The sequence below is a fragment of the Mixophyes fleayi genome (assembly GCF_038048845.1).
Source record: "Mixophyes fleayi isolate aMixFle1 chromosome 2 unlocalized genomic scaffold, aMixFle1.hap1 SUPER_2_unloc_1, whole genome shotgun sequence".
Lineage (NCBI taxonomy): Eukaryota > Metazoa > Chordata > Amphibia > Anura > Limnodynastidae > Mixophyes > Mixophyes fleayi.
The window spans coordinates 12791-37060 of NW_027445878.1; the positions used below are offsets into that span (position 1 = coordinate 12791).

Genomic DNA, 24270 nt, shown 5'->3' on the forward strand with positions numbered 1-24270 from the left:
CCCATGCAATTAGGCAAAGCACGTCTTTTACCCACCGAGCGAGAACGGCGAGTTAGAGAGAAACTTTGCTTATACTGTGCCAGTTCCGGACATCTGTTACATCATTGTCCTCGTAAGCCGGGTAAACACAACCTCCTAGCTGACGATGAGGAAGTGAGCCTAGGAGTGGCTCTTCGCTCCCCACAAGGCAAGGACTGTATTTTCCCAGTCACTCTGAAACACGCTCAAGGCTCCCAATACATTTCAGCCCTGCTGGATTCTGGAGCAGCTGGGAATTTCATGTCTGCCAGATTAGCTGCTGAACTAGCCATTCCACTAGAGAAAATTCCAGTGACCATCTTTCTCTCTGCGGTTGACGGTAGCCGTATTCCAGGGGGTACCATTACGCATCAGACTTCTCCAGTGACGCTCCAAATAGGAGTTCTGCATTCCGAGTCTCTTACCTTTTTGGTCATCCCAGAAGCCACTAGCCCTGTGGTTCTCGGGTTTCCATGGCTTCAAACGCATAACCCCCATATTGACTGGTCGACTCCACAAATCCTGGCGTGGGCTCCAACTTGTTTCGGGTCCTGTTTACAACGTGTTCTTCCAAATTGCTCCACCTCTGATAAGGAAGTTTTGCCAGTTCCTTCTGCCTACCAAGAGTTCACAGACGTTTTCAGTAAGCAGGCCGCTGAAACTCTACCACCTCATCGGGATTGGGACTGTCCCATTGATCTTGTTCCGGGTAAAACCCCACCGCGTGGCAGAGTCTACCCTCTTTCTATCCCTGAGACAAAATCTATGTCTGAATATGTAAAAGAGAACTTGGAAAGGGGCTTTATTCGCCCATCCTCTTCACCGGCAGGAGCCGGGTTCTTTTTTGTAAAAAAAAAAGATGGTGGATTACGTCCCTGCATCGATTACCGAGGTCTCAACGACATTACCATCAAGAACCGGTATCCTCTGCCCCTCATCACAGAGTTATTTGACAGAGTCAAAGGTGCGCAAATATTTACGAAGTTGGATCTCCGCGGGGCCTACAATTTGATCCGTATCAGGCGTGGCGATGAATGGAAAACCGCCTTTAACACCAGGGATGGGCACTACGAATATCTTGTCATGCCATTCGGTCTGAGCAATGCCCCAGCGGTTTTTCAGAATTTCATAAACGAAATCTTTCGGGACTTACTGTACCATACTATTGTGGTATATTTGGACGATATCCTCGTTTTCTCCTCTGATATCCAGTCCCATCGCAGACATGTTAAAGAGGTCCTCAGCCGTCTCAGAAGGAATAAACTGTATTGCAAGCTTGAAAAATGCACCTTCGAAGTTGAATCCATTCCATTCTTGGGGTATATCATCTCGGGCACCGGTCTCCGTATGGACCCAGAGAAGGTGCAAGCTATTCTTAACTGGCCTCAACCATCTACACTAAAGGCAGTACAGCGATTTCTGGGATTTGCTAACTACTATCGAAAATTTATTCGTGGCTACTCTACTGTAGTAGCACCACTCACCGCCCTCACCAAAAAAGGAGCTAATCCTGCCAAGTGGTCTGAAGAAGCCCAATCTGCTTTTCAACTTCTGAAACAAGCATTTATTTCTGCTCCCATACTGAGGCAACCAGATTTAACCTGTCCATTCTACTTGGAAGTTGATGCCTCATCTGTCGGAGTAGGGGCAGTTCTCTCCCAAAAACCAGCTGATGAGCAATGGCATCCCTGCGGGTTCTTCTCCCGAAAATTTTTACCAGCTGAACGAAATTATGCCATAGGGGACAAAGAGCTGCTTGCCATCAAATTGGCGCTTGAAGAGTGGAGACATTTACTTGAGGGAGCTCGTTATCCTGTCACAATATACACGGATCACAAGAATCTGCTCTACCTTAAAACTGCACAGTGCATGAATCCACGTCAGGCCCGATGGGCACTATTCTTTTCTCGATTTGATATCCATGTCACCTTCCGTCCCGGTTCCAAAAATCGCAAGGCCGATGCTCTGTCACGTTCTATGGTAAAAGAAGAAGATTCCATCATTGTGGATCCACGGCCTATTATCAGCCCACTCAGCATCGCAGTCAGTAGACCCGACAATACACCTCCCCAGGGGAAAACTTTTGTTCCTGAGAATCTGCGTAAAAAATTGCTCCAATGGGCACATTGTTCCAGATTTGCCGGTCATGCTGGCATCCGCAAAACTCAATCTTTCATATTGAGAAGCTACTGGTGGCCTACGCTTCATCAGGATGTTCAGCAATTTGTTTCCGCATGTGGCAGCTGTGCCCAACATAAAAGTTCAAGACAATCTTCAGCTGGTCAACTTTTGCCTCTGCCTATTCCCACCAAACCCTGGACCCATATTTCTATGGACTTTGTTTCCGATTTGCCCAATTCTAATAATTTCAATACCATCTGGGTCATCGTTGACCGATTCTCTAAAATGGCGCATTTTGTTCCTCTCCGTGGACTCCCATCAGCACCTATCCTGGCTCAGCAATTTATAAAGGAGATCTTCCGTTTGCATGGGTGTCCTGAAGAAATCGTCTCAGATAGAGGAGTTCAGTTTGTGGCGAAATTCTGGAGATCCTTGTGCCAAGCACTACAGATCAAACTAAACTTCTCTTCGGCCTATCATCCCCAATCCAACGGGCAAACGGAAAGAGTTAATCAAGACCTAGAAACATTTCTCCGTTTGTACATATCCTCTTCTCAAGACGACTGGGTAGATCTGCTTCCTTGGGCAGAATTTGCTCATAATAATCATTATCACGAATCCTCTGCTTCCACTCCATTTCATACGGTCTATGGCCTACACCCCAGGGTACCCTTGTTTACTCCACTTCCTACAGCCTCAGTACCTGCCTCTGAAGTTTTCCTAAAGAATTTTTCAGGCCACTGGCGCCAGGTACGGGAATCTCTACTTAAAGCGTCCCAACGCTACAAAATTCAGGCCGACAAAAAGCGACGAGCCATTCCAAGCTTGAAACCCGGAGACAGAGTCTGGCTGTCTACTCGCAATCTACGCCTCAGAGTTCCATCTATGAAATTCGCTCCTCGCTTTATTGGACCGTTTAACATCTCCCGAGTCATCAATCCAGTGTCCTACAAATTACATCTACCATCTTACCTCAGGGTACCCAACACCTTCCATATCTCTCTCTTGAAACCACTGGTGCTAAATCGGTTTTATACACCCAAACTGGTTTCTCCTGAAGTGCAGACTGAACATGGTGACGAATATGAAATTAAAGAGATCTTGGACTCTCGGTTTCGACATAAAACCTTACAATATCTAGTCGACTGGAAAGGCTATGGTCCAGAAGAGAGGGCCTGGATCAAAGCTTCTGATGTTCACGCTCCATCTCTCATCAAAAAATTTCACCGCAAGTTTCCAACTAAGCCCCAATCTAAGTGTCCAGTGGCCACTCGTAAGGGAGGGGGTACTGTCACAAATCGGGATCTTAGCCGCACTTACCTCATCCGCCGCTGTCATATCACGGCTACCTGGGTCCCTTCTGGTCATCTGCAGCATTCCCGTTCTCCACACCTTCATTTGTAAACAAACACATACTGTCTGTCCTGCTGCATGGGCGCGGCCATCTTGGATGCAGTCAGGTGATCAGTGCAAACCAACCAGATTCAGAAGCTGTGATCACATGAACTGATCAGCCAATAGTTGTTTGGGACATCCTATTTAAACCTGCTGCTGTGATCTGTTCATTGCCAGAACAACACACTTCTCTCCAGAGGATAGTTCTTGGCTCCAGTGTTCCTGACTGCATTACAAGTGCAGTAATCCTGTCTGCACTCCTAAGTGCAGTGTTCCTGACTGTATTACAAGTGTAGTGTTCCTGACTGCATTACAAGTGCAGTGTTCCTGACGGCATTACAAGTGCAGTGTTCCTGTCTACATTTCCAGACTGCTAATTCCCCTGCTATATTCTACAATCAGCACGAACATGAGCAAGAAGTTCACCCAGGCTGCTAAGTTCTGTTTCACTCCTGCTCCAGCTAGTCCCAAGGGTCCCGAATCGGATCAAGAAATTCAGACGACCGTGACAGGGGGCGGGCGGCGGACCGGCCCCAGGGAGGTGAGCCGGGGCTGTCGCCACCGGCCTCTCGCGGGGGACTGGACCATCCGCTTCGCCCCACCCTCCCCCCGGCCCGCTCCCGCCGCCTGGCTCAACCCCGGTTCGCCTCAGGGAGGCTCAGAGGGCCGGGCGGGGGGCGGGCCGGGCCCGCGCTGGCGTGGGCAGCTGCCGGGCGGCAGCGGTGGGGGACGACGGGTCAGCGGGGGGAACTAGTGCGCTCCGCCGGGGTGGACCCGGGGGGGTGGCAGGGACGGGCGCGCCCGCCCATCCCCAGTCCGGCCGTTTCGTCCGGCCTCTCCCCGGCGCCGGGGAGGGGGACGCGCCTCGAGCGGCCGCCCTTACGGGTGGGGCCGGGCCGCTTCCGGGGCGGACGGGAGGGTGGCGGTCGCGCCAGCGGCGGGACCCCCCGGGGCCCCGCCTGGCGACCGTCCCTCCCCGCCGGGAAGCGGGGTGCCTGGTCGATCGGAGAGAGTCGACTCGCGGGGAACGTCGACGCGGGCTGAGAGAAATCCTCCCGAGGGAGAGAAATCGCTCGCCGCTCAGAGTCCCGCTCGGAGAATCCCAAAGTGTGTCTTTTTGCGTTTGCCCCGCGCGCCAGTCCGGGGGGCTGGGTTCGGGACGCGGCCGGCCCTCTGGAACCCGGGGTCGGCCCCGGCGGCCGAATCCGTCCTCATCGGGCCTTCCGCCCTGGATCCCCCGGCCCGGGGGCAGCCAGACGCGGAAGTACACGCCGACAGCTTGGCCTGGAGTGACAAAAACTGCTGCGAGTGCCTGGGCGAAGGTGCCTTTGGGCGGCTGGCTCCGTCGCGGACTTGGAGAAAAGCCTGCCGCTGCAGCTCCAGCTCACCCTAACCCTAACCCTAACCCTAACCCTAAGTCCGACGCTCAAGTACAAACCGACAGCGTGGCCTGGAGTGACAAAAACTGCTGCGAGTGCCTGGACGAAGGTGCCTCTGGGCGGCTGGCTCCGTCGCGGACTTGGAGAAAAGCCTGCCGCTGCAGCTGCAGCTCACCCTAACCCTAACCCTAACCCTGGATCCCCTGGCCCGGGGGGGCAGCCAGACGCGAAAGTACAAACCGACAGCTTGGCCTGGAGTGAGAAAAACTACTGCGAGTGCCTGGGCGAAGGTGCCTCTGGGCGGCTGGCTCCGTCGCGGACTTGGAGAAAAGCCTGCCGCTGCAGCTGCAGCTCACCCTAACCCTAACCCTAACCCTAAGTCCGACGCGCAAGTACAAACCGACAGCTTGGCCTGGAGTGAGAAAAACTGCTGCGAGTGCCTGGGCGAAGGTGCCTCTGGGCGGCTGGCTCCGTCGCGGACTTGGAGAAAAGCCTGCCGCTGCAGCTCCAGCTCACCCTAACCCTAACCCTGGATCCCCCGGCCCGGAGGGAACGCAGTCAGACGCGAAAGTACAAACCGACAGCTTGGCCTGGAGTGAGAAAAACTGCTGCGAGTGCCTGGGCGAAGGTGCCTCTGGGCGGCTGGCTCCGTCGCGGACTTGGAGAAAAGCCTGCCGCTGCAGCTCCAGCTCACCCTAACCCTAACCCTAACCCTGGATCCCCCGGCCCGGGGGGAACGCAGTCAGACGCGAAAGTACAAACCGACAGCTTGGCCTGGAGTGACAAAAACTGCTGCGAGTGCCTGGGCGAAGGTGCCTTTGGGCGGCTGGCTCCGCCGCGGACTTGGAGAAAAGCCTGCCGCTGCAGCTCCAGCTCACCCTAATACCCTAACCTATCCCAACCCTAACTCTAACGCATACCCCCCTAACCCAACCCTAACCTTACCCTAACCCTAATATGTCCCTAACCCCAACCCTAACACCCTAACCCCAACAACCCTAACATACAGACAGTCCAGGTGTCCCCTCACTCTCAGGATACATGTAATACAGACAGTCCCGGTGTCCCCTCACTCTCAGGACAATGTAATACAGACAGTCCCGGTGTCCCCTCACTCTCAGGATACATGTAATACAGACAGTCCCGGTGTCCCCTCACTCTCAGGACACATGTAATACAGACAGTCCCGGTGTCACCTCACTCTCAGGACACATGTAATCTAGACAGTCCTGGTGTCCCCTCACTCTCAGGACACATGTAATACAGACAGTCCCAGTGTCCCCTCACTCTCAGGACACATGTAATACAGACAGTCCTGGTGTCCCCTCACTCTCAGGACAAGTGTAATACAGACAGTCCTGGTGTCCCATCACTATCAGAATTAATTTAAACTAGTTTTATATGCTTATTTAAATTAAATGTAAGGTAATAATGCAGTAGGAGGGTGAAATTTGATGTAACGTGTACAGTTTTGTACAGTTTGACAGTTGTGGAGGCATCTATTGAGAAGTGTGGTAAGCATTGTACTCCTGGAGGTAAATGTATCAAGGTGCAATTTTGCAAAATCAGCGATTTTCTCGGGACAGTTGAAACTCGCAGATGTATGAAGCAGAGATTTCATGCAAAACCGCCAGAGTTGTGTTTCTGTCAAAATCGCTATTTCCAAAATCACCAGAGACCAAACTCCCGACTGTTTGCCACTGCTTTCAAACACGCCAGATACAACACGCTGCTTGCTAGCAGCGTGCTTGTCACGCGCCGTCCCTGTGTCTCATCCTCTGCATCCTAGGCAACCGGTCGTCACTTCCGGGTCCCGGCAGCCGCACGTTCCGTTGCTTAGGATGCGATTCACAGTATCCGGCGGTGGTGTTCAGCGTCACCACCGCCGTAGGCAGTCCTGCCCCCTGTCTCCCCCTTTAAAAAGCTGACTCTGGCACACGATGAGTGCCAGAGTATTAGGTCTCATCCTTGCTCCAGCGTTCCTGTTGCATCCTATCTGTGACTCCAGTGTATTACCCGGCTATTCCCGACCATTCCTATTCTGTGCTCCCTGTGAATTGACCTCGGCTTGTTATTGACCATTCTTCTGCGCTTTGGATCCCTGACCCGGCTAGCTCCTGACTACAGACATTGAATTCTCCCTGTGGCATCTACTGATATCTCGGTTCTGACCCCGCCTGTCTGACACCGCTTCCATCCTCGCTTCACTGGTTGCTCCCTCTGAGGACCGCGACCTGCGTGTTCCCGCAGCTAAGACCATACTTCCTTGCGGGGGTTCCTGGTGAAGACCTGAAACACGTTAGACTCCACGCCTCTTTGGTGAGTAGTGCCAAAACCAGTAAGAAATACTCCTGAATCGTGACAGTATACTTTGGCCAGAACGTAAGATGGAACAGGTGAGCCCTCAGCTCGGGATCTCCTTATCCAACTGGGCCGCCGAGTGGAACAGCAGGAGGCGGACCAAGCTCGTTTACTCCAGTGTGTCCAAGGAATTATGTCACGGCTAGACACCTTACAGGCGGTACAACCCCCCACCCCCCCCCAACCCCCGGCTGAACCCTCCGTTGCTCCCTCTCTCTCTGCTGCGGCCACAGTAGCTCCATCTCCTTCCCTGACTTCATCTACCGGGCTTAGAATTCCTGCTCCGGAGAAGTACGACTGAGATCTGAAGAGGTGCAGAGGGTTCCTCAACCAGTGCGCCATCCACTTTGAGTGCAACTCTTCAGCCTTCTCCTCTGAGCGTACCAAGGTGGCCTTTATAATATCTCTTCTCAGTGGGCAAGCCTTGGACTGGGCTTCACCGCTATGGGAGCGCAATGACCCTTTGTTGGAGAGTTCGGCTACTTTTATTGACATGGTCCGAAGAGTCTTCGATGAACCAGGTCGGGTTTCCTCTGCTGCTTCCAGTCTCCTGAATCTCCGGAAAGGTTCCATGTCTGTCGGCCAGTATGCGGTACAATTCCGCACTCTCTCTTCTGAGCTTCAGTGGAATAATAAGGCCCTCATTGCCACCTTCTGGCAGGGTCTTACTGACCGAATCAAAGATGAACTTGTCACTAGAGAACTCCCCTTGGAACTGGACGCTCTTATTTCTCTATGTATCAGGGTCGATCTTCGTTTCAGGGAGAGCGCTTCAGAGAGATCCTCTACAAAACGTATCCCTCGACTGGCCCCCCAATTTCAAAATCCCCTATCTTCCACAGAAGAGCCTATGAAGCTTGGCCGTTCAAGATTGACGCCTGAAGAACGCGAGAGATGGTTCAAGCAGAAATTATGTTTATACTGCGGAGAGGCTGGTCATGTATTAAGTCTTTGCCCTAAGAGACCGGGAAACGCCTCCTCCTAGACAGTAAGAGGGAGGCCGCCCTAGGAGTTGCCATTTCCACTCCCTATTCTACCTCTAATCCCGAGTTCCTGATGCCCATCCAGTTTATGACCACTAAAGGACCCCAGCGAACCTTTGCCTTCGTGGATTCCGGTGCTGCAGGGAATTTCATCTCTGCCTCTCTTGCCTCACAGCTCCAATTGTCCGTTCAAGATCTGCCTCAACCGCTTACACTCACAGCCGTGGATGGTAACCGCATCAGCAACGGTATCATCTCTAGCATCACGAGTGCGGTTCAGCTATTGGTAGGAGCCTTACATCAAGAGTGGATCCAATTCCTTGTGTTACCACAATCTGTGAATCCTTTAATTCAGGGCCTTCCTTGGCTTCGAGCCCATTCTCCTCAATTCAACTGGGTCCGAGCCAAAGTTATCTCCTGGGGTCCGCATTGTCATAACAAGTGCTTCTCCTCCCCTCGTCCACGACTCTGTTTAACTCGCACAGTTCCGGTAGAGACTACTCTTCCGTCGGCCTATCAGGCCTTTAAAGATGTCTTTTCCAAGAAGAGATCGGAGATCCTGCCGCCTCATCGCCCTTGGGATTGCCCGATTGAACTGATTCTGGGCAAACAGATTCCCCGTGGCAGGACTTATCTCTTATCTTTACCTGAAAGTTAAGCTATGTCACAATACATTTCCGAGAATTTATCCTGGGGATTCATCCGAAAATCCTTGTCTCCAGCTGGCGCAGGATTCTTCTTCGTTAAAAAGAAGGATGGGGGCCTTCGCCCCTGTATCGATTACCAACAACTGAACAAAATCACCATCAAGAATCGTTATCCATTACCCCTCATTACTGATCTGTTTGATAAAATCAGCGGAGCACAAGTCTTTTCAAAACTGGACTTACGAGGGGCCTACAATCTAGTACGTATTCGTCAAGGAGACGAATGGAAGACTGCGTTCAATACGCGAGACGGACACTTCGAATACCTTGTGATGCCCTTTGGGCTTTGCAACGCCCCCGCAGTCTTCCAGTCCTTTGTCAACGAGGTCTTCCAAGACGTCTTATATCGTTTTGTTGTTGTCTATTTGGACGATATCCTAATATTCTCACAAGATATAATTTCCCATCGGTGTCATGTGAAGGAGATCTTATCACGTTTACGCACCCACCAACTGTACTGCAAACTAGAAAAATGTATCTTCGAGGTCAAACAGATTCCTTTTCTTGGATACATCGTTTCAGGCTCTGGATTGCACATGGATCCACAGAAGGTATCAGCCGTTACTAGTTGGCCTCGTCCCCAGGGTACCAAAGCCATCCAAAGGTTTATTGGGTTTACCAACTACTACAGGCAGTTCATCAAGAACTTTTCCTCTGTAATCGCTCCAATAACTGCCCTGACTCGAAAATCAGCCGATCCTAAAAATTGGCCTCCTGCCGCCTTAGAGGCCTTCGACCGGCTGAAACAAGCCTTTACGTCTGCCCCCGTTCTCACACAACTGGACCAACTAAAACCCTTTTTTCTTGAAGTTGATGCATCCGCCATTGGTATAGGGGCAGTCCTGTTCCAGAAATCCGGACTTAGCCCACATCTCCCCTGTGGGTTCTTTTCTAAAAAGTTTCTTAGTCATGAAAAGAATTACAGCATCGGCGACAAGGAGCTCCTCGCGATCAAATCTGCCCTGGAGGAGTGGCGCCATCTCCTGGAAGGCTCCCGCCATCCTGTGACAGTCTTAACGGACCACAAGAATCTGCTCTACATAAAGTGAAGCACGGTGTCTTAACCACGTCAGGCACGATGGGCATCCTTCTTTTCTCGTTTTAATCTAGTCCTGACATACTATCCTGGGTCCAAAAATGTGCAGGCAGATGCTCTCTCTCATTCATTCGACAATTCTGACCTATGTTCTCCCTCGGAGCCTCTTCCCATCATCTCTCCCACCAGTATCATTGCCTTTACCGGAACCTCTGCTAGAACACCCCCCAGAGGTTGTTCCTACTTGGAAACGAATTTACGACCCAAAGCTCTACGGTGGGCACACTCCTCCACACTATCTGGACATGCTGGTGTCAAGAAGACATATGAATTCCTACGGCAACTATTCTGGTGGCCAACCTTACATTCCGATGTTCGAGAATTCGTGGCTTCCTGTGCAACTTGTGCCCGTTGTAAGAATCCGAGGTCAGCACCTTCTGGTCTTTTGCAACCACTTCCTATTCCTGATCTTCCATGGCAAAGCATATTGATAGATTTCATCACTGATCTCCCTATTAGCAACGGGTTTACTACTATTTGGGTTGTGGTGGACAGATTCTCTTAGATGGCACACTTCGTGCCCTTGGGTGCTCTTCCATCTGCATCTCAATTGGCTACTATCTTCATCAAAGAGATCTTTAGGCTCCGTGGCTGTCCTTGTGAAATCATCTCGGATCGTGGAGTCCAATTAGTGTCACAGTTCTGGAAGGTCTTTTGCAAGACACTCGGTTCTGAACTCAAATATTCTTCTGGCTATCATCCTCAAACCAATGGCCAGACAGAGTGCGTTAACCAAGACCTGGAGGTCTTTCTACGATGTTTTTCATCAGAGAACCAATCCAAATGGTCTAGTCTCCTACCCTGGGCAGAATTCGCACATAACTTTCACCATCATGAATCCTCAGGTTCCTCTCCCTTCTATGTCGTTTATGGAACCCAGCCCACCCTCCCTAACTTCTCCAGTCATATTCCATCTCCAGTTCCTGCTGCTGATACTCTGACACGGGACTTCTCTCACATTTGGGCAAAGACCAAAGACAAGCTCCAAGAGACTTCCCAACATTATAAGCAAGCTGCTGATCGTCATAGAAGGAATATTCCCTTGCTTCAGATCCATGACAAGGTTTGGTTGTCTACTCGCAACCTCAAACTCCGAGTACCCTCTCAGAAATTGGCTCCACGTTATATTGGCCCTTTCCCTATTACACGTTATCAACCCGGTAACTTACAGACTCCGGCTGCCTCCCTCTCTAAGGATTCACAATGTGTTTCATGTTTCCCTCCTCAAACCATTAATCCTTAATAAGTTTTATTGCTTGCCCCGTCATCCTGCTCCTATTCGGACTGCTGTGGGCGAAGAATTTGAAGTCAGCCGCATCGTAGATTTCCGTATCCTCCACGGACGGCATCAATTCTTGGTTCACTGGAAAGGTTTCGGGCCAGAGGAGAGATCCTGGGTGAATAAAGATCTCCACGCCCCACAGGAGCTGTTTGCGGCGGCTCCTCCCTTTTTTATTTTTCTGCAATTCAAGCAAGAAGAATCGTGGGATATACAAATATGGGCTCCCCCTGGGTGAAGAACAGAAGACTTCAATAAACAATGGGCCCCTTCTGGGCGAAGAATTGAACAGATTACAAGCCAGGACATTTGGAAGTACAAATAACTTTAAGACGGGGTAAGTCAGACTTTTGGAAATACAAATTTATTTTGGACTTGGTTTACAGCCATTTTGGGATTGAAAGTTGCTGACAAAAGGTGAATACTTCATTGGTGAGTATCAGGGAATTTTTTTTTGTTAATAAAAAATTATGGTGTAAATGAGGGTGTTTACTGTGGGTTTATTATTTTTAATAAATCCTAGTGGTTTTAATGAGGGTGTGGTGGTTTTGTAAACATTTTCTTTTGCGAAACTACAGGTCCCAGCCAGCTGTGGGTGTCAGGGCATGTTGGCACTTGTGGTTCTCCAAGTGCCAACATGCCCTGACTGCCGTAGGTATGCTAGTGCTTGTAATTATACAAGTAGCAGCATGGCCACAATGTTTTGGGCAACCTGGCTGGCTGGGACTTGCAGTCCCACGAAACAAAATAGCGTCTGTTTTTTTAACCATATATGCGCCGTTATTACCCTACAACCACCGCCCAGGGGTGTAGGAAGAGCCCTAGTGCTATCAGCACTGGGCTGGGTGTCCCTAGGGGGGGGGGGGGGCGATCGTTTTTTTCAGCAGACCCCACTCCCTAGTTAATCCAGCCCAGCGCTGAACAACCTGGGGTTGGTTAGTCATTATGGCAGGGGGACTCCTGCTGCGTGTCCCCCCTGCTATAGTGCCTCCAACCCCAGGTGGTTTGCCTAGTGCTGGTTAAGTGAAAATCGGGGGGACCCCACACAAAATTTTTCCACGATTTTCACGGAATCAGCAGTAGTCAGGCAGCACTAGGGTTAAGCATGAATAGAGGGGGACCCCACGCTTTTTAAAAAAAAACTTTTATCTATTTTTTACAGTTCTGGCAGCTGTATGACAGGCAGTGTAACAGTGATGTGTATACAACATGCTGCTACGACACAGGAGAGTTTGCCAGACACGGGAGTGTGTGGCAAACACGGGAGTGTTTGAAATCGCTGCAAATCACCGCAGATGACCAGAGATTTTGAAGATCAGGGTAAAAATCGCAGCTTCATACATTTGATGAGTTTGGGACTAAAATCGCGGGTTAACACCCGCAATTTGCCACGATTTTAACACGCTGGCAAAATCGGACCTTGATACATTTACCCCCTGGTGTGCTTTGCAGGTCCTTCAATGTAACACCCTGGCCTGAAGAGGGAGCTCTCATACAATCACACACATGAACATAGAGAGAGACTCACCAGGATGAAGCAAGCACCCTGTAACACTGCTTTCATTTTTACATTCAGATCTTTTGGGAATTGAATCCCAAAGTTATCGGCATCAGTGAATATTTCCTTTGGTGATCCGTCCAACGCTGCGGGACTCACACAGTGGTTTAACCTGGTGGACACAAATTGGACATTGTGAGAAGTGAATGAGAAGTCATTATCCCCTGAGAGTGAAGTGTGGACAGGAGGAAACAGATGGACAATGTCAGGATTATCCAGTTCTCCTCACCTGAAAGTTCACATCTCCACGGCAGCTGGACATAAGGCAGGGCCCAACCACCTTCAACACTGGCTCACGATTCTCAGTCTGAAGACAGTATTTAGGAACGAAGGGGTGCCATGTTTGTACCACATACCCAATGGTGTGTCCTGGAGGACTCTGCACCTCGAGCTGTATGAGAAGAATGAACAGAAATGGGATAAGTGATCAGTAATACAGGAGGATTGGGAAGAAATATGAAACACAAGGTAAAGATGGCCCTGACCAGATGAGCTTACTATCTAAGCGGATTGATGACTCATCAGTTATGTCACAGACTCCCAGCACTACCACAAACTACGTTCCAGCCCATAAAATTAATAATTTCATAATATTGATATCTTTTGAATGACAGTTCTGCTAGTATATATGAATTATTAAATGGGAGCAGCCATGGTAAACACACTTGAAGTTAAGCTGACCACACAATGAATTTGGCAGGGTAATTTGAACAGCCATTACAGGAACATGACAAATACGAACAATCAGCATCACCTGTGGAGTCAGTACAGGAATAGTAGAGAGATACAAGACAGGATAGAGGTGTAGTGACAGAGCTGTGTGTGTGTGTGGTCAGTACAGGAACAGTAGAGAGATACAAGACAGGATGGAGGTGTAGTGACAGAGCTGTGTGTGTGAGGTCAGCACTGGAATAGTAGAGAAATACAGGACAGGATGGATGTGTAGTGACAGAGCTGTGTGTCTGAGGTCAGTACAGGAATAGTAGAGAGATACTGGACTGGATGGAGGTGTAGTGACAGAGCGTTGGATAGGTGTGCGCAGAGCTGCCAAGAGGGGTTCAAGTTGTTGTACTGGGGCCCTAAATGTAAAAAAAAATTGCACCACTGCTACGCAGCAGCACAAAATTACTACTGGGTGTGTTCATACAAATGGGGGCGTGGCCATGCATCATTGGGCGTGCGCAGCCCACCCTTCTACAGAAAAAAACCCTGCATTGTTGTGTACACCATTAAACATTCACCAAAAATTGGGATTGTCCCACTAGAATGACAAGATTTCACAGACTCTGCTGCTCTCTCCTAACTGTTCTTCTCACTATCACCACCTGTGGCTGCAGGTTTCTTTAGTCGCTGCGTCTCAGGATCCTGGAATGTTGGGTGCCCTATTTGGAATAAAAATGGGTAAATTTAGAAAATTACAGCCAGCCCCAGCGTTAAATCAATACCACCCACGATTAATAATTAGGCCTTCCTCCAGCCCCAACATTAAAATAATAGTATTCATATTTACTAATTAAACCTATTTCCCTCCCTACAAACAGCCCCAGCAACAAATTAATAGTATTTACATTCCAGAAATATACCTATTTCCCACAACCATCACTGCCATTAAATAATTCATAGGCACAATTAATAAAGAGACCACATTCTCCCCAAACTCACCCCACATTCAGTAGTGCCCAAACCACCCCATCTTAAATTAATAGTCCCCACTATTGTGCCTCTCTTCCCCCCTTTTTTCTCATGCTGTGCCTCTCTCCCCATTTTTCCTCATACTGTGCCTCTCTCCCCTTTATCCTCATGCTATGCCTCTCTCCCCCATTTTCCTTCATGCTGTGCCTCTCTCCCTGTGCTTTTCTGCTATATTCCCTTTTTTTACTTACCTTTGTATTAGCTTCTTTCTTTTCTTCTCTTCTCTTCTGTCTTCTTCCTTGCTCCTCTCTGCGCTGCTCCTCACTGAATGTTGGGCGTGACTTGATGACGTCATGCCTGACATTCAGTGTAAACAGAGCAGAGAGCAAGGAGGAGGAGGGATGTCGGCGCCGCGATCACATGAGTATGTGTATGTATTTTTTTAATTTTTTTTACTACCCTGCTCCCCCCACCAAGGAAGGGGCAAAGCCCCGCCCCCCCGAACCCCGCAAAAAAGGCTGAAAAAAAAAAGAAATTTACAAAATAAGAAAAAAACAAGAAAAAAAAACGTGGGCAGTGAGGGCCCGGGCCGGGCCCCCTGGCATGCCCGAGTGATTAGTACCCGATCCCCCTCTCGGCGGCCATACACATTCCGTGTGCGTATGTTGTACATGAATATCATTCTTACCAGATGTATGGCATCTCACCTCTTGTAAGCAGCAAGGATAAAAACAACTGTTGCATTTGAGGGGGCGGATAAAATGGATGACCTCCCGTCCAGAGTAATCACACACGTGAAGGGTGAGCGGACGGCGGGGCCCACAGCACAAACATGCACACACAGAGCTCCTCTCTTGCACTGTAAAGAATCCGTTTACCCATAATGTTTCTTAACTCATACTGATTGCACGTCTCGAAGCCTGTGACAGCTGTGAGAGGGAAAGAGTGCAGTGGGTGTGTGATTATTCATTGTGTAATCGCTATATTTTCAAAAAAATATGAATATTTAGTTGATGGGAAATGTGAGATCAATGTGCACGAGATGGCACCTTGTGAGAACAGGAAACAGCATAGGAGAGGTGGAACATCGAGTAGAGGGAGACATGTGATATATCAGAGAGATGAGGAACATGTGGTATATGGGAGACATGTGATATATCAGAGAGATGAGGAAAATGTGGTATATGGGAGACATGTGATATATCAGAGATGAGGAAAATGTAGTATATGGGACACATGTGATATATCAGAGAGATGAGGAACACTGAATAGGAGATATGTTATATATAAGAGAGATGAGGAACATGTGGTATATGAGAGACATGTGATATATCAGAGAGATGAGGAAAATGTGGTATATGGGAGACATGTGATATATCAGAGAGATGAGGAAAATGTGGTATATGGGAGACATGCAATATATCAGAGAGATGAGGAATATTGAGTAAAGGGAGACATGCAATATATCAGAGAGATGAGGAACATTGAGTAAAGGAGACATGCAATATATCAGAGAGATGAGGAACATTGAGTAAAGGGAGACATGTGATATATCAGAGAGATGAGGAACATTGAGTAGAGGTAGACATGTGATATATCAGAGAGATGAGGAACATGTGGTATCTGGGAGACGTGATATATCAGAGAGATGAGGAACATTGAGCAGAGAGAGACATGCGATATATCAGAGATGAGGAAAATGTGGTATATGGAACACATGTGATATATCTGAGAGATGAGGAACATTAAGTAAAGGGAGACATACGATATATCAGAGAGATGAGGAACATTGAGTAGAGGGAGACATGCAATATATCAGAGAGATGAGGAACATTGAGTAAAGGAAGACATGAAATATATCAGAGAGATGAGGAACATGTGGTATGTGGGAGACGTGATATATCAGAGAGATGAGGAACATTGAGTACAGGGAGACATTCAATATATCAGAGAGATGAGGAACATTGAGTAGAGGGAGACATGCAATATATCAGAGAGATGAGGAACATTGAGTAAAGGGAGACACGTGATATATCAGAGAGATGAGGAACATTGAGTAGAGGTAGACATGTGATATATCAGAGAGATGAGGAACATGTGGTATATGGGAGACGTGATATATCAGAGAGATGAGGAACATTGAGCAGAGAGAGACATGCGATATATCAGAGATGAGGAAAATGTGGTATATGGAACACATGTGATATATCTGAGAGATGAGGATCATTAAGTAAAGGGAGACATACGATATATCAGAGAGATGAGGAACATTGAGTAGAGGGAGAAATGCAATATATCAGAAAGATGAGGAAAATGTGGCATATGGAAGACATGTGATATATCAGAGAGATGAGGAACATGTGGTATATGGGAGACTTGTGATATATCAGAGAGATGAGGAACATTGAGTAGAGGGAGACATGCGATATATCAGAGATGAGGAAATTGTGGTATATTGGACACATGTGATATATCGGAGAGATGAGGAACATTGAGTAGAGGGAGAAATGCAATATATCAGAGAGATGAGGAACATTGAGTAAAGGGAGACATGTGATATATCAGAGAGATGAGGAACATGTGGTATGTGGGAGACATGTGACATATCCGAGAGATGAGGAACATTGAGTAAAAGGAGACATGCAATATATCAGAGAGATGAGGAACATGTGGTATTTGGGAGACATGTGATATATTAGAGAGATGAGAAACATTGAGTAGAGGGAGACATGCGATATATCAGAGATGAGGAAAATGTGGTATATGGGACACATGTGATATATCTGAGAGATGAGGAACATTGAGTAAAGGGAGACATACGATATATCAGAGAGATGAGGAACATTGAGTAGAGGGATACATTTGATATATCAGAGAGATGAGGAACATGTGGTATATGGGAGACATGTGATATATCAGAGAGATGAGGAACATTGAGTAAAGGGAGACATGCAATATATCAGAGAGATGAGGAACATGTGTTATATGGGAGACATGTGATATATCTGAGAGATGGGGAACATTGAGTAGAGGGAGACATGCAATATATCAGAGAGAAGAGGAATATTGAGTAAAGGGAGACATGCAATATATCAGAGAGGTGAGGAACATGTGGTATATGGGAGACATGTGATATATCAGAGAGATGAGGAACATTGAGTAGAGGGAGACATGCAATATATCAGAGAGATGAGGAACATGTAGTATATCGGAGACGTGATATATCAGAGATAAGGAACATTAAGTAGAGGGAGACAAGTGATATATAGGAGAGATGAGGAATATTGAGTAGAGGGAGACATGTGGTATATCAGAGAGATGAGGAACATTGAGTAGAGGTAGACATGTGAAATATCAGAGAGATGAGGAACATATGGTATATGTGAGGCATGTGATATATCAGAGAGATGAGGAACATTGAGTAGAGGGAGACATGCAATATATCATAGAGATAAGGAACATTGAGTAAAGGGAGACATGCAATATATCAGAGATGAGGAAAATGTGGTATATGGAAGACATGTGATATATCAGAGATGAGGGAAATGTGGTATATGGGACACGTGATATATCTGAGAGATGAAGAATATTGAGTAGAGGGAGACATACGATATATCAGAGAGATGAGGAACATTGAGTAGAGGGAGAAATGTGATATATCAGATATATGAGGAACATTGAGTAGAGGGAGACATGATATATCAGAGAGATGAGGAACATTGAGTAAAGGGAGACATGCAATATATCAGAGAGATGAGGAACATTGAGTAGAGGGAGACATGCGATATATCAGAGAGATATAAGGAACATTGAGTAGAGCGAGAAATGTGATATATCAGAAAGATGAGGAAAATGTGGCATATGGAAGACATGTGATATATCAGAGAGATGAGGAACATGTGGTATATGGGAGACTTGTGATATATCAGAGAGATGAGGAACATTGAGTAGAGGGAGACATGCGATATATCAGAGATGAGGAAATTGTGGTATATTGGACACATGTGATATATTGGAGAGATGAGGAACATTGAGTAGAGGGAGACATTTGATATATCAGAGAGATGAGGAACATTGAGTAGAGGGAGACATTTGATATATCAGAGAGATGAGGAACATGTGGTATATGGGAGACATGTGATATATCAGAGAGATGAGGAACATTGAGTAAAGGGAGACATGCAATATATCAGAGAGATGAGGAACATGTGGTATATGGGAGACGTGATATATCAGAGAGATAAGGAACATTAAGTAGAGGGAGACAAGTGATATATAGGAGAGATGAGGAATATTGAGTAGAGGGAGACATGTGGTATATCAGAGAGATGAGGAACATTGAGTAGAGGTAGACATGTGATATATCAGAGAGATGAGGAACATTAAGTAGAGGGAGACATGCAATATATCATAGAGATAAGGAACATTGAGTAAAGGGAGACATGCGATATATCAGAGATGAGGAAAATGTGGTATATGGAAGACATGTGATATATCTGAGAGATGAGGAATATTGAGTAGAGGGAGACATATGATATATCAGAGAGATGAGGAACATTGAGTAGAGGGAGACATGTGATATATCAGAGAGATGAGGAACATGTGGTATATGGGAGACATGCGATATATCAGAGATGAGGAAAATGTGGTATATGGAAGACATGTCATATATCAGAGATGAGGAAAATGTGGTATATGGGACACATGTGATATATCTGAGAGATGAGGAATATTGAGTAGAGGGAGACATACGATATATCAGAGAAATGAGGAATATTGAGTAGAGGGAGACATGCGATATATCAGAGAGATATGAGGAACATTGAGTAAAGGGAAACATGCAATATATCAGAGAGCAGAGGAACATTGAGTAAAGGGAGACATGCAATATATCAGAGAGATGAGGAACATGTGGTATATAGGAGACATGTGATATATCAGAGAGATAAGGAACATTGAGTAGAGGGAGACATGTGATATATCAGAGATGATGATCATGTGGTATATGAGAGACATGTGGTATATCAGAGAAATGAGGAACATTGAGTAGAGGGAGACATGTGATATATCAGAGAGATGAGGAACATGTAGTATACCAGAGACGTGATATATCAGAGAGATGAGGAACATTTAGTAGAGGGAGACATGTGATATATAGGAGAGATGAGGAGCATTGAGTAGAGGGAGACATGTGGTATATCAGAGAGATGAGGAACATTGAGTAGAGGTAGACATGTGATATATCAGAGAGATCAGGAACATGTGGTATGTGGGAGACATGTGATATATCAGTGAGATGAGGAACATTGAGTAAAGGGAGACATGCAATATATCAGAGAGATTAGGAAAATGCGGCATATGGGAGACATGTGATATATCAGAGAGATAAGGAACATTGAGTAGAGGTGGACATGCAATATATCAGAAAGATGAGGAAAATCTGGTATATGGAAGACATGTGATATATCAGAGATGAGGAACATGTGGTATATGGGAGACGTGATATATCTGAGAGATGAAGAACATTGAGTAGAGGGAGACATGCAATATATCAGAGAGATGAGGAACATTGAGTAAAGGGAGACATGCAATATATCAGAGAGATGAGGAACATTGAGTAGAGGGAGACATGGACCACATGATCCTCATCTCTCTGATATATTACATGTCTCTCTCTACTCAATGTTCCTCATCTCTCCGATATATCACTTGCCAACCTGTACTTAATGTTCCTCATCTCTCTGATATATCACATGTCTCCCTCTACTCAATGTTCCTTATCTTTCTGATATATCACGTCTCCCATATACTACATGTTCCTCATCTCTCTGATATATCACATGTCTCCCTCTACCCAATTGTTGAAGTCGTATAATTGGATGAACGAAAGTATATTGGTTTAATATTGGTTTGCCGTGCGTATTGCGAAGCGTACGCCATGTGTTACGTGGCGTGGTGCGTTCGCACGGTAAAATATGCACGCACACACTCGCATTACAACAGTTAGTTATTTATATAATTTCATATTGGTTCTGTTACACTGTAATTCAGGAGCAGATAGTATTCGGTTTATTATTAGTCTATATATATATATATATATATATATATATATATATATAGTGATTATATGTACATTGTAGTGTTATTAAAGGTTTAGGTAATAGGAAAGGTGTCATGCCTGATATCATATTGAAGCCCTAATCATCAGCAGCTGTCCGGTGCAGTCGGCGAAGAGATCGCACATTGCATACTTTAGTTATTGATATTAGAGAGTAAACCTTTGTATGATACTGGCTATGAAAAGGAGCAGACCCCCTGGACAGAAGACCCCCACCTTTGGATTCCTTAGATTGAATCAACCTATTAGCTGTCTGGCCTGGACCCACCCAACGTCTGGACCTATAGAAACAATCTACGTCATCTCTATTGTTCACAATGAAACATTGACTGTATATATTAGCTGCATCCCCCACCAGGGTCTCAGTCTACTCTGACCAGTTATCTAACAGATACACTGTTCCATTGGGACCCATGGAAGCGCAGCGATTGCAGCGGTATGTATGTATGTAATTTTTGGTATTGGCTGTGCTGTACTGTACTGTATCATAATATAATAATGTATTGAATTGTTGACTATTTACATCTGCTAAAATAAACCACCATGTGCTTTGGACACACATACAATTGATTGGGCAATGCTTATTTTAAAACGATAGAATTACTTTAATAATTTGGGGGCTCTTGAGTTAGGAGTTACGTTACCGGCAGGTATGCAACGCTTACGATATTCGGTTCCTCAACAAAGGGTGGATGGATGGACGCGTCGTATAAAGCAGGAAAGAACGTAATGCGTCTAATACCTGTGGTTCACTGTGTGTTGCGAAACCGAATGTCCGTTGTTGCATAGACTGAAGGAACGCTAATTAGAATCTAGGGACAAGAAAGAAAAATGTTTCTTTTTATTGTCGTTTTATGTTTTAAAGTGTATTGCATTGCTGTGCGTATGTGTACTTCCTGCTGTGCGTACGCGAACTTCTGGTAGATTTGCCACGTGGTTGAACAATAGTTTTGATAGTTGTTATATGCATACTGTAAGCACTTGGTAAAGTCTCTGAAAAGATAGTGCCATTGTTTGGGAAAGTTATTTTCTGTACAGAAAACAAAGGTTATGTGTGTGTATGTGAATAAATACATAAAGGCAAAAATATACTGGTAACTATAGGCAACTATAGGTTTTCGCACGTGCACCCAATACTAATCACGACATTCACTGATAAAGGGTATTGTTTGCTGGAAGGGACAGAGCATTGCGGTGTTATCTGTGGTCCGCATAATGAATCATTGAGCTGTGCAAATCGACAGCATGGCAAGGCCGTGATTGAGTATTGGGAGGGCAGTGTGGTACTATGTAAAAATTCATAGCGCTGTAGTTCAGGTGTGTCTGACGGGGCATGTTAAAAAAAAGGTGACCTGACAACAAAGGTTCTGTTCTAGGGCTGAGCAGGATATAAAGAAACCTTTGTGTGAGTGGTGTTCTGTTCTAATAAGAGCAGGTGATAAAGAGACACCACAGAGTATGCATGGCATACTCGAAGTGAAAATAACAGGTTTTCGCGGCATTCCCAAATATTAATCGCAAAGCTTACCGATAGTTAGTATCCGTAAGCCGTGCGATCGGACCGCATGGTTGATTTAGTGCAGCCGTGATTGCGACTTGGGAGATGTGGGAGGAAATACGCTGCAACCACTGATATTCTTGATTGATATCTGGTGCTGACAGTGGTAAAGTACTCAAACTAGGAAGGGCATTGATATCTTAAGGGGACGTGCCTGTTGAAAACGTCCATGAATAAAAAAAATCTCTAGTAAGTTCTGTTTGAAAGGAGAACAGGTAAAAGTCTTTTTGTGTAGCGTTGAGAAATAGGTTGTTTTCACAATGGATACGAAGCAAACGCTAGAGATAGTTCATGTTGTGCTACCTAATGAATGGCCGGTTGGTGCGGCAAAATATGTTATGTATAATAAATACGGCGCATACTGCGACAAATGGGTCAAGATGACCCGGGAGTGTGTGAAACCTTTCCTAAACATAGGTACTCTTGACTCAGAGGTGTTAAATAATGTTAGAGATAAAGTGCGGTTGATTAAATCAACAAAAACGAGAATTGAACATGATGACTGTTTAAAATTGTGGCAAATGGAAGGTAACACGTGGCAGAGCAGCGAACGCACAGCGGAAGTGAGTGTAAGGAAAAACACGTGTTCAGCGGAAGTAAGCGTACCGGAAACAAGCATTCCGGAAGTGTGCGTTGCAAAGCGTGGCGAACTGAGCGCAAACACGCCCCCGATAAATTCGGTTGGGGAGGGAAGTACAGCCAATACCAAAAATGTAAAAATGGTAACTAGTAACTTGTATGGTGTTTTAAGTAATGTTAAAAGTAATGTTTCAGGACAAAGAAGAGGAACGGTCCCACCAGCAGGGGCAGCTGCTGAAAGTGGTGAGAATAATGAACAGGTTAACACAGGGGGAGACATTCATTATACTGCAACAGCAACTCCAGCAGCTAGGTCAGAACAGAGTGATTTAGTAGGCTTATATCCTATCCGCAGAACAGCAGTTCCCAATGGGAAAGCGGACAGAGATGGTGTAGTTCCCATGAAACAGGTAGCAGTGTATTCTCCATGGACTAAGACGGAACTATTTACAATTATGTCTGATTTCCCTGATCCTAGAAAAGATTTGGCCAAGTGTCAGAAATTTATTAGACATTTAGGTAATGCACATGAACCTACTAATAAAGATTGGCGAGTGCTGTTTAGAGCTTGTCTTCCTCTCGATACTGATATACAGAAGTTCATTGAGGGTTGTAGCTTGGAGAAGGATAAACCCTTAACTGAGGATAACAATCAGCATAATATTAGACGTATAATCAAAGAGTTGGCCGTATATTTTCCAGTGACTGTGGAATGGGGCAAAATATGCAACATCAAACAAAAAGGTAATGAGAATACAACTGATTATTTTTCAAGGGCGCTAGCGGGCATTATTAAGTACACAGGAATATGGGATATAATGGTAAATCCACATTACAGGGAGGTAACTGTTGCAGTACTAATGGACGGCCTCCGGGAGGATCTAAGGACCGGATACAAACCTCTTTCCCTAATTGGAGAGGTCTCACAGTAACTGATATTAGAGCCAAGGCTAAGAAAATGGGACACGAAGCAAAGAGACTTGGCCCACCTAAGGGGGAATCACATAGACACCCACAGAGACGGCGCACACAAGTCTCGGAGACTTCTCAACAGTTTCCTGTGCACCTCATAGCAGCCAATGCCTTGGGGGAGAACCATAGTCAACCCTGGAGGTTAGGTCAGACCTGTAGTCCTACAAACAGGTGGGGTTTAAACTGTGGTAAGTAGTAGTGTACAAGAAACTGATTTCTAAAAGGTAACCTTTGTTGATTTTGTTTGTTCATTTATGTTGTGAAATGTTTGTTTTCCTAAGTCACTAGCCGACGGCAAAGAATAGAAATGTTTGTTTTGTTTGCTGTTTTAAGATAACTATCTTGTTTTTCTTCTCACAGATAAAGGGGACACAAAAGAAGTATAGACAAGTGTTTAAAAGGGGTGAGATAGAGAAATAGAAGAATTACTCTTGAAAGACTAATTAACAATAGACAATTGGAACACTCTTTTGATTTAGGCTGCAGTGACTCATGATAATTTGTTTGGCTGAGA

At 46.2% G+C, this 24270-nt stretch overlaps 1 pseudogene; it reads right to left on the reverse strand.

Moving 5' to 3' along the window:
* Positions 1-12822: 12822 nt before the first annotated feature.
* On the reverse strand, positions 12823-15465 carry LOC142109510 (phospholipid scramblase 1-like; annotated as a pseudogene).
* Between the last annotated feature and the right edge of the window lie 8805 nt (positions 15466-24270).